Below are 12449 nucleotides of genomic sequence, written 5' to 3' on the forward strand. Positions count from 1 at the left end.
AAGGAACAAGATGCCCCTCCCAGGATAAGCTTACCACTTCTAAACTCATCACCATGCTTCTAACTTAAGCCTTGATTGACAGCACCTTCCTCAGTCTCTTCTTTTCTCTGATTGGAGGGCTCTCATTAGCTTGTCCAAATCCTGCCTTCTATAAAGAAAAACTTTAGGAGGAGTTTAATGTTCTACTTGACAGCTCTCCAGTTAGATATTTTTGCAGTGTGCCCCAATAAACTGTTTGTATGCCCCAGCAAGATAGAGTTGGTATCTCCATTGCACAAAATTATAAATGCTTAACTAGTGTCTTCCCTTTCTAATTACCTTGGATTTGTTTTTATGGCTTATATATTTCTTCTACATATACTCATATAATGTCTCCCCAGATAGAATGCAAGCTTCTTGAGGGCAGAACTAGCAGTAATGGTTGGTAGTTGAAAACTTAGCCTTTATGTAAGGACAAACTTCCTAACAAAATTATCCAAAAGTGAAAGGGTCTATCTCATGAGATAGTCAGTAAACATTTATTAAGCACCTACTATGTGCCAGGCACTGTGCACTGGGAATTTAAAAAAACAGTTGTTGCTCTCAAGGAGCTCACAGTCTAATGAGAGAGAGAACATAAAAACAACTATGTACAAACAAGCCATATACAGGATAAATAGGAAATAAGGAACAGGGAGAAGGTACTAGGATTAAGAGACTTTGGATTAAGAGGGCTTTGCCCTCAGTGGAGGTCTTCAAGCAAAGACTGGATAAATATTTGTCTAGTATTCTGAGAGGGAAATCTTTTTCAGAAATAAGTCAGACTAGATGTTCTTTGAGGTTTCTTCTAACTCTATAATTCCGAGATTCTGTAATCTTGAGCGTGCCTTCTGCCTCTGAACCTTGATTGTTGGCCATCTCATAATGGATGCTCTGTTAATGGATGCTATTGTGTTGAAGGACATAATTTTTGCTTCTTGTCCCTCACGACTGAGCCTTGATAGTTGTAGACAGCCCCATCTAGACTATGAAAGGTCCTAAGCACCCTAGGTACAACTCCAAAAGAGAACCCGGGAAAACAATACAATTACAGATATGTAAAATCAAGCCTATTCTTCTTAATACACTAACTTCTGAATGCATTAGAGCAACAATTCTACCTTTTTTGTGTTCCATAGATAGTCTGGTCAGGTCTATAGACTCCTTCTCAGAATACATTTTCGAATGCATAAAATAAAATACAGAAAGTATTCAAAGGAAATCACCTATGTTGAAATAGTCACCAAAATATTAATAAAGCAAGTTCATAGATCCCAGGTTAAGAACCCTTGCTATTATCTCTTCCTTCTCTAACATTTCATGCCATAATTAACAAATGCCAAATCCAAATAAGACAGAGAAAAGTGAGACAGAGACAGAGATGCAGAAAGAGACACAGAGACACACAGAAACACACAGAAAGACAGAGAGAGAGAAGGAGCAATGCAATTGATTAGCAAAAGAGACACTCTCAAACATGACTATAACTGAGCCATTTTCCCCCCCTTCCTTTCCAGATTTGAGTCTAGATAAGGACAAACTAGACTTTTTCCAGAGCAGATTGCAATTTGTTTTCCTCATATAGGAATCATGGTTAGTTTTGTATATTGCTTCCTTTTTTTAAGTACTGTCCTACTGTTGTTGTTTTTCTCTCTCCTAATATTTAAGGACATTCTGTTCTAAAAGAATAGATAACATTTCCCTATAGGGATACTAAACTTAAGTCTACTCATGAAGATAACTATTCATAGCAATACTTTAGATTTAATCTAAAAAATGTCCTTGTGTGTAACAGCAGAGTTCAGTGATTCATGAAATTGCCCAATGTTGCTATATTCCTCCTTATAAAGCTAATGTGTTGGAGTCCAGTAGTTTATTTAGGAGAATATTTTTCACTTTAAAGTGGAAAATATATTTCCACTCTGTACATTGAAATACACATGGAAATAAAAGTTCTCACTCATGGGAGATGGTTTTTAGAAGCATGGAGATCTCAAGTGTACACAGGGCTGAGCTATTCAGCTGTCCCTATTCCTACCTGGGTCACATACATGAAAGATTTCCAGCATATTGGAAACTATCACAAAAGACTGCTCTGGTGTGCATGCCTCAGAAAAATATAATCATGGATTGACTAGCACAGCATTTTGCAAACTAATTTGGTCAGGGAATACTTTGGGAATGTATATATATATTGGCAGGACTCATAACTGAAGGCACACGAAATCTGGAGAAATATAATATTCATACATAATAAAAGTGGAAAGTTCACAGAATTTTAGGAACTAAATAGAAGAAATTAAGCCTATTTTGTGCCAAAATGTGTTACATATGATAAATGCAGCATAATTTCATGTTGAGTAGTTTAAGGCAAGAAATATCACTAATTTCCTCATCTATAAAATAAGCTTGAACATTAAAAAAAAAACTTCACTTGAACCTAGGATCCCTGAAAGCCACTGCCCTATATTTCTTCTTCCTTTCACACCCAAACCCCTAGAAAAAAGCTTCCTAACCTCATTGCTTCTAAATCTTTATCTCTCACTTCTCAGGCCCTTGCAATTTGGCTTCCTACTTCCTCCACTCTACTGAAAATGCTCCCTCCAAGGTCTCTTAATTCCTATATCCAAGGACCTATTCTCTGACCTCATTTTTCATGAACTCTCTTCAAGATTTAACACCGTTGACCACCATCTTCTCTCAACTACTCTTGCATCCCTGGATTTTTATGGCACTGTTCTCTCCTAGTCTTCTTCTACCTGTCTGACCACTCTTTCTCAATCTCTTTAGCTGGCCCACTATCCATGTCCTATCCCATATGCATGAGGGTACTCCAAGACTCTTTCTTGGACCCCCTCTTCTCTATATAATCTTTCTCTTGATGATCTCATCAGCTACTATAGATTCAATTATAATCTTTGTTCAGATGAAGTCAAAATCTACATGTCTAATCCTCATCTCTCTCCTAAATTCTAGTCCCACATCAACAACTACCAACTAGACATCTCAACCTGGATGCCTCTATGGGAATCCAAAATAACACTCAGTATCTTTTCCCCTAATTTAAGTCCTTCTCTTGATGTTCTTACTTCTGTTGAAAGCTCTATCATCCTTCCAGTTGCCTGAGCATGCAACCTCAGCTCCTTGAGAACAGGATGGAGGTGGGGGGGGGGCCTCTTTCTGTCCACAATGTCAGATACATCTTCAACTCCTCATCCTCCACCACTCCTTATGCCTGATCAATTGCCAAGATTTATTGATTCTATTTCCACAATATCTCTTACATTCATCCCTTTCTCTTTACTCACGTAGTCATTACCCTAGGTCACATTTTCATCTTCTTTCACTGGGGCTATAGCAATAACCTCCTAATTAATCTCCCTCCCTGAAGTTCTTTCTCCTTTCAATCCATCCTCCACATAGCTGCCAAAATTATATTCTTAAAGCAATCACATCGATTAAGTTTCTACTGTATGCCAGACACTGTACTAGGAACCAGGTATACAAAATCAAAAGTAAAATAGTTCATATCTTAAAGAGCTCACAAATAAAATTATATGCAAAATATATACAAGATAATTTTCAGGGGAAGACACTAGAACCTGGGGTGTGAAGGGGGAAGAATGGAGAAAGGTTTATCATGGAAGGTGGTGCTTGAAGGAAAATAGGAATTCTAAGAGGCAGAGGTAAGGAAGAAGTGTGTTCCAGGCATAAGGGACATCCAATCCAAAGGCACAGAAATGGGAGATAGTGTACCATGTATGAGGAATATCAAGAAAGCCAATTGTCTACATCATATCATACATGAAGACCAATGTCACTCACCTTCAAGAAACTTCAGTGGAATTGGAAATAAAAGGGATGCCTTTTAATTGAGGAATGACTGAACAAGTTGTGGTATATGATTGTGATGGAATACTATTGTGCTATAAGAAATGAAAAAAGTGATAGTTTCAGAAAAGCCTGCAAAGACAATGACCTGATACAAAGTAAAGTGAGCAGAACCAGGAGAACATTTTACACAGTAGCATCAATACTCTTTAGGGTGATCAACTGTGAAAGACTTCGCTACTCTGATCAAAACAATGACCCAAGAGAATTCCGTAGGTTCCATGATGAAAAGTTCTATCCACCTCCAGAGAGAGAACTAATGGACTCTGAATGTAGATTGAGCCACACTTTTTTTTAACTGTCTTTTTAATTGTTTTGTTTTGTTTGTTTTCTTTTGCAACATGACTAATAAAGAAATATGCAGAACTTCACATGTATAACCAATGCCAAATTGCTCGCCTTCTCAAAGAGGAGATAGGTGAGAAAAGGAGAGAATTTGGAACTCAAAATTTAAAAAAAAAAAAAGATTGTTAAAAAATTTACCTGTAATTGGGAAATATTTAATGAAATTGGTGAAAATAATTTTAAAAAAACTTCAATTACTCCCTATTACTTCTAGGATTTCATATTATTCCTTGTGCATTTTATGTTCCAGTAACTAAAGAGGCCTACTTGCTATTTCCTAAATGCAACATTCCACCTTCCAGCTCTGTCTTTGTACAGACCATTTCCCAGGCCTGGAAGATGTTTTCTCTGCTTATCTTTGCCTTGTGGAATCCCCAATTCCCTTCAAAGTTCCACTCATGTGCCACCTTCCACCTGAAGTCTTCCTGTTCTCCCCAGTTCTAGTATTCTTCCCACCATCATCCTGCCCTAAAATTACATTACATAAAAATCTCAGTCTATTCTGTATCCTACCTCCTCCCCTCTATGGCCCCTGCTCTCTGCTTTACCCAGTAGAATGTAAGCTCTTTGAGGAAAAGAGTAGTCTTCTTTTTATCTTTGTACCCCAGCCTCTAGTACAGCACCATTCATTTATTAGGTGCTTAATAAATGCTCCTCATATTAAATTGAGTTGAATTGACCAGATGATCTCTAAATCACCTCTAACTCTAAATCCTATGATTCCTATTAGAGCCAAATGAGACTGTGAGAGATACCTGAATTAAATTCCATCTCTGCTGCTTATTGTCTATGTGACCTTGGAAAGACAGGTAACCTCTCTGGGCATCTGTTTCCTCATCTATAAAATAGGGGAATTGGACTAAATAACTCCAAGATCCTTTCTAGCTCTAAATCTAGTACTCTATCATCCTATGATCCCAGGCTCCTGCTGACCTCTTCCACAGCTTTGCATGCCCACAAACTTCTATCTGAAACACACTGCTGCTATTTCTCTTCCTTCAAGTCCCAAATGGGAAGCCACCTCTTCCAGGAAGCCCACCTTGACCTTTCAGCCATCTAAAAGATAGTTCTCCTTGTCACAAGTATCTAAACCATTCCTTTGTCTCTATCACATTATACCTTCTATCCAAATGATTCTGTACTCGCCCTATCATACTAATTTTATTCTTTTCCTATTTCCCCCATGGGCAGCTAGGTGGCAGTTAGAGGACTGGCCTTGGACTCAGTAAGATCTGAGTTCAAATCGGGCCTCAGACACTTACTAGCTACGTGACCCTGGCCAAGTCACCTAATTCTGTTGGCCTCAGTTCCTCATCTGTAAAATAAGCTGGAGAAGGAAATGACAAACCACTCCGGTATATTTGCCAAGAAAACCCCAATGGGGTCCCGGAGAGACAGACAGGACTAAGAGGACTCAACAATGACAAATTTCCTCCTATTTCTTAGTCCTGCAAACTCTTTCAGGTCAGGGACTATGTCATTTGTGCTTTTGTATCCCTAAAATATCTAGTAGAGTAATTTGCACATATTTCAGTGGAACTATGAAGCCGTCAATATGGATGGATACTCCCTCCAGCTATACAAATCACAATACATGCTTCTTAAACAGGCCTGAGCCATGGCCTGCAATGAACCTTCTGGGATGAAACTGGAGGCCTTCTTCTAAGTTCTTTAAAACCATCATGCTGGAGGCCTTCTAGGTCAGGCATTCTTAACCTTGTTGGTATCCTGAAACCTTTTGGCAATCCAATGAAACTTATGGACCCCTTTTCAGAATCATGGTTTTAAATGCATAAGATTGCAGAGAAAAGTATACTGAAACACATTTATCAAAATATTATAAAAACAAGTTCATAGATTCCCTCCCTTGAAATCCATCCACAAATCCAAATGGGATCCTTGTTTCTAGGTTAAGAACACTTACATTAGGTCTTTTAAAATTCCATCATTTATAAGAGTTATACCACAGTACACTCCCTCAGGTCAACTTTCCCTAAACTATTGCCTTCTTCTAAAATTACCTCTCTATTCCCCAACCCTACATGGTTTCAGTTAAATATTTAAAAGAAAGCAATCCATTTAAACTAATTGAGAATAAAGTGCAAATTAAAAAAAAGTTCTCACCCATTGAATGAATGAAAGAAAGAAGGAAAAATCATTCATTAAATGTTGCACTCTAGGCAATGTTAAGTGCTAAGTATACAAAGCAAGGCAGCTCAAATCTCTGCTGAGCTGTGAATTTCAGGCAATATCTATTCTGGTTTAGAAAGGGACAGGGACACCTCATATCATCACCTAATCAATCTCCTGCTACTGCTGGGGAAGAGATCAACTAAAGTTTACCTCATCTGATTTCCCACAAGTATCCCTTACAGCCTATGCCTGGCATTATCAGAATTATGCCTAGGGATTCCAAAGGTCTTCCGAAATAACCGTCCTTGCCCTGGGCTCAGGCCACTATCTCTGAAATGAACTGGAGAATCTTTAAAAAAAAATTGGCTTTTCAAGTATCCCCTTCTCTGATCAGGTTGCTAAGAGTAATTTCAAGAACTTAGCAAATGTTTTGGGTTACTAGTAAGAGAGATGACACTGGTGACTCCTTTCCTTCCAAATGGCCTCTCTCTCTACAGGGGAAGTCAATTTAAGACAACATCAAATCTATGCAATTTTCTCTTGAACTGTGGGGAAAAACATTAATTTGTATGGACTAAAGTATACGATTAAAGCATGAAATTCATTCCAGTCATGACTATGAGAGGGGTTTGAAAATGAATTGAAGTCTCTAGATCACAGTGCATTAATGCAATCATCCATAGAGCAAATAACCTGGAATGATTAGATTGCTGAAGTGTACCCATGGGTTCTTACCCAGTATGCATGGAGGCTTTGGAATGTCTTCTGTTTTGAATGGGGATCAAAAGAGGAGATGAAATCAGATGGCATAATGCCCATCTGAACCAAATGCAGTAAACACTCCAATAGCTAATCCATGAACTCTAGCTCTCCTATTCTTTTATTTTATATTCTTTTATTTTGAAATACCCTCTGAGTCAGAAAGCCTTTTGCACATTCCTTAAATCAACAGCAAAGTAAACACAGTGCTTAACTTTCTTCTGGTTCAGAAATTAGCATACATATTTCCTTCTTCTTGTTGTTGTTGTTTGGGTGCCACAGACTCTAGAGGGAATTTCAGAGGGAAAAGAGAATAACTAAACAGTGAGCAATTGTTCTAAGGTGGGATCTAAACTAATCCTAGGTCCATTCTGAAAATAAATTTACTGCCAGCATTTGTGGAGTATAAATCCATCTGCTCAGTATATAAATCACTGGTTTTTAAATTGTCTAAATATCTCTGCCTTTTTAAGTAACCTGAAGGTCTACTGATACTGCAGGTACCAGTTCCATCAACCCTTCAGGCCCAAAACAACTGATGAATGTAAATGAGAAGACCAGAGTCTCCTCCAAACTAATAACACTGGAGAGGCCATAAATGTAACCAAGGTAGCTACTCTCTGGATAGCATTTGGGTTTAGCTATCGTTACACCTTATACTAGGAGGGCCACAGATGCCCCAATCTCCCAGTGGGCCTATTAGAAAGTCTTGAGAGAATACATCTGGTTAGGCCTTTCAGTAACTGTCATACCATTTATCAACAGGAACCAATTTAGATTTGATAAGAAAGGATTATAGGATCACAGAATCAGAGATTTAGAGCTTTAAACTTTAAGCTTTAAAGGGACCTTTGAATTCATCTAGGCTAGCACCCTCATTTTAAAGATAAGGAAGCTTAAAACCAGAGAGATTAAGTAACTGTCCCAAGGTTGCACAGGTAGTTAATGGCAAAACTTAAAAGAGGGACACTGAGGTAAAAGAGTGAGAGCCAACTTCTGAGTCAAGAAGACCTGGGTTCAAGTCCTGTTATATATCCATACTAGCCGTGTGACACTGGGCAAGTCACTTAATATTTCAGTGATCCAGGCAACTCTCTGAGACTATAAATTCCCTAGCACCTACTATTCAGAATTGATAAAGGAATTTTATCCCCTAGGAGCTTCCTTATGCCCATAAAATTAACAGGTCCCTAGGGGAAAAACATTTAAATAGGGATCTTCTGCCCCATTGCCTTTTGAAAATATATAATTCCATGTCAAATATGTTGCCCAGAGTTGGGAAGGACTAATAAAAGATATTCTAAATGTTTACAACACATTATAAAAAGACTCCAACACTAGCCCCTAGCACAGCTAGCTGAAAGCCTACCTCACTTTCAATAATTGTCCTATTGTAGGTGCAAACACAATTACCAAGAGCCAGGAGGAGGGAAGACAAGCACACCAATTGGGTTACCAATTGGGTTACCATTGGATTCCTGCTGGTAGAACAAGAACACAAGAAACAACAATATTTCATGAGAGGACCAGGAACCCTGCAAATATAAGCCTGTATATTAGACAACAAGCAAAAAGCAACCATCTTTAAACAAAACTGATACACAAAATAGGTGAAATGGGATTCTAAATAAAATACACAAGAAAAATTATCACAGTGTTTTACTCATCAGGTTTTTTATGTAATGTTTTCCCATGAAAACTCAAAATCTTACAATAGTTCCGTTCTAATTTAGAAAGTATGATATCCATTTCAATGAGTTTTCTTATAATTTTCATTATGGAATAAATTGAAATGTTTGTCTTTTTATTTTCTTTTTTTTTTAATCCATCAATAAAGACAAACTAAAACACAGTGAGTTTAAAAACTGGGTTGCTCATTAAAGTAGTTTCATTGTAATTTAGCCTTTCTGAATTCCCCAATGGTTAATGTCCCCTCTTCTATCACTTTGTTTTTATTTTATGTGTATCCCACATTTGCTTCTCTGTAAACATTTTATTCCCCCATCCCCCTGTAGTATCCTGAGGTCAAGGGCTGTCTTAATTTTGTACTTGTATCCACCATGCCTAACGTATAATAGGCACGTGTTAAATGCTTGTTGATTAACTGATTGATAATCTTTTGGTTTTTAATTTTTTTATTGATGCAAAAAAAAGGTGTTTTTACATTCATTTCTAAATGTGCTTTCTTCCTTCCTCTATGCACCAAACCCTCCATGGCTTCTAACAATGAATAAATAAAAAGAAGAAATAGTTCATCAAAACTAACCAGCACATCAACAGAATCTGAGAACATACACAATCTTCTGTGGGCATAGCCCCTTAGCTCTGCAAAGAAAAGAGGGAAGAGTATTTTCTTATCTCATCTCTCAAAATAACAACAGAGGGGAAACATTCAAAAGGAAAAAATTGAAATACTAGAAACTAACAGGTGCATATGAAGGGAGAGCCATTTAGTCACTGTAATAACACTGCACTAATTTTAATTTTCTTTGTTTCCAATTGCATTGTTGTAGCCTTTTATGTACAGTTTCGTGAATTCTTCTTACTAAATTATGCATCCATTTCTATAAGACTTCCTATGCTGCTCTGAATTCTTCATATTCATCATTTCTCTTATCATTAACAAAAAAGTATTAACTGCACGTAACAGTATTTAGGGGCAGATAGGTGGCATAGTGGATAGAGCACCGGGTCTGGAATCAGGAAGACTTGAGTTCAAATTCAGCCTCAGACCCTTATTAGCTGTATGCCCTGGACAAGTCATTTAACCTCTGTCTGCCACAGTTCCCTCATCTGTAAAAATGAGGACAATAAGAAAACTTACCTTCCAGGGTTGTTGTGAGGATGAAATGAGATAATATTTGTAAAGCATTTTGCAAACTTTAAAGTTCTACATAAATATTAGCTATGGATTGTTATTATCAGTTTCATTATTATTTGATTTGTTTTTAAATCTAAAGGAATGGCACATCTGCTTTATGTAAAACATAAAAGCATTTTTCATCATAAAACACTTATGTTTTCATAGAATCTGAGATTTAGAGTTACAAGGGGCCTGGGAGATCCTCTACTACACCAATGCCTTCATTTTATAAATGAGAAAATAGACCTAGAAAGGTAGATACTTGTCCAACATTTTATAGCTATTCAGCAACAGTATTTGTGTTTTTCAGATACTGGCCTATTAAATTCATTTACTTCTGTATAATGTGTACCTAACCTATTCTACTGATTAATCTTTTTTCTTAAACAAATACCAAATTGTTTTGAAAATTGCTGCTATAGGGGGACAACTAGGTGGTGCAGTGGATAGAGCACCAGCCTGGAGTCTGGAAGACCTGAGTTCAAATCTGGCCTAAGATACTTACTAGCTGTGTGACCCTGGGCAAGTCGCTTAACCCCAATTGCCTAAAAAAAAAATTGCTGCTTAAAAAATGTTATGAGATTTTAGTACTGCTAGGCCCCCTCCCCCTCACCTTTGCTGGAAGTCAAACCAAAGTCTTCTGAATCTCTTCCAGCATTCTTCCAGAGTTCCAGAGAAGAACTAATGTGGGGAAGAGGGGTGGAAGAGAAGCATAGAGTCCTATATTGTGTATTATCAATAAAGTCACCATATTCAGTGCAAAAAAAAAACAAACCACAGATCCAGAGCCTCTCATTGATGAGGTTCAGAGGCACCCCAAAATGTTTGGGTGCAAGGTTGTCCTAAAAGAATTCACTCAGGCTGTCTCCAAATCAAGAGAAGGCATTTATTGTGGGTATCACACAACACAACACACCAAACACAACACAACACACCAAGCAGGCTCCCCTTCTCCTTAAGAGAGACACAGCTTAAAGGAAACCCCAGCTGCCACCCCAGTGGCAACTCCCCCCAAGGGAGAGAGGGTTTAAGGAAGATGGGTCCTTTAGTGAGATGCCCATCAAGAGAGACTCCAGCCTAAGGGGGACACCCTCCACTTAAGGAGGACCTCACACATACACATCCATAGAGGCTAGGGATTCTTATAGAGTAAAACCTGCTATGGGCGGGAAAAATAGGTGACCAGACACATGTAGGCAAGGGGGTGGGGAGATGAGGTAATTAGGGACATAATTTCAGAGTTTCGGGCATAAACTATTCTATTGTTCAGCCCTGGGCTGAAGGGCCCCAGTTAGTTTAGGTATTTCATTGCCTACTTGAATCTCATTTTCTCCTAAAGTGGCTTTAAGTGGTGCTTGAGGTAATGGGTTTCTCATTGACCACTCTATTTGAATTTCATCATCTCTGCCTATTCACCCCCCCACACACACAAAAAATCTTGCTACATATAAACCCTGTGTTTTAATTCAATTTAACAAATATTTGCTAAGCACCTAGTTACTATGTACACAAGATGCTCGGGATAAAAGATAAAAATGAAGCCATCCTTGGCAAAATATACACCAACAAATAAAATATAATATAATTTGAGCAGGAGATGAGAGTAAACACAGGGAAGGTTAAGAAAGGAACAAGAATTTATTAAGTGCCTACTATGTACCAGGCACTGTGCTAAATGCTTTACAAAGGTTATCACATATTCTCACAACCACCTTGGGGAGTAAATGCTATTACAATCCCTAATTTGTAGTTGAAGAAACTGAGGCATCTAAAGATTAAGTGATTTGCCTAGGTCACACAGCTAGTATCTACAGTCACATTTGAATTCCTGCCAGACTCCAAGCCCAGTGCACAACTGCCCCACCTAGTTTGGGGGTATGGGTGCTCAATACAGAAAGTAGCACCCAATCTGATACAGATTCTGAGAGGCAAAGTGACAGGGCATGTATTTTATGCATGAAGAATAATGTGTGTGAAGGCATGAAGCAGGGTGGGGGGAGACTCTGAATCTATGGAACAGCTGCCACCATAGTCTGGCCTGAGTGCAAAGTATGCAAAGAGGGAGGGGGCGACATAAAATAGGAGGAATATCCTGTATGGACGAACTTATTAAGAAAAATATGAAATGTTGAATCACATGAAGTAGCTATTACTGTTTCCACGTAAGACAAAAAATGTTTATTTTTCTGTACTCATTGTAACTGAGTAATGTTTATTTGAAATATTATTTTCATTACATGACTTCCTCAAGTTCTATTCAAACAATGGGAATTCATTCCAACTATTCCCAAAGGAAAGTTTTAATTACTTGCTGCCATGACAGGTTGAGTTATTCATATATTAATCACTTTCTGTTTTTACAACTTTCTGATTTCAGAGGATCTGACCAATAAGATCACCCTTCTTAGATGTGGCTAAGATCTGAGAGATGAAGAGCTGT

The sequence above is a fragment of the Vombatus ursinus genome, unplaced genomic scaffold (assembly GCF_900497805.2).
Source record: "Vombatus ursinus unplaced genomic scaffold, bare-nosed wombat genome assembly UNPS02014812.1, whole genome shotgun sequence".
NCBI classification, from domain to species: Eukaryota; Metazoa; Chordata; class Mammalia; order Diprotodontia; family Vombatidae; genus Vombatus; species Vombatus ursinus.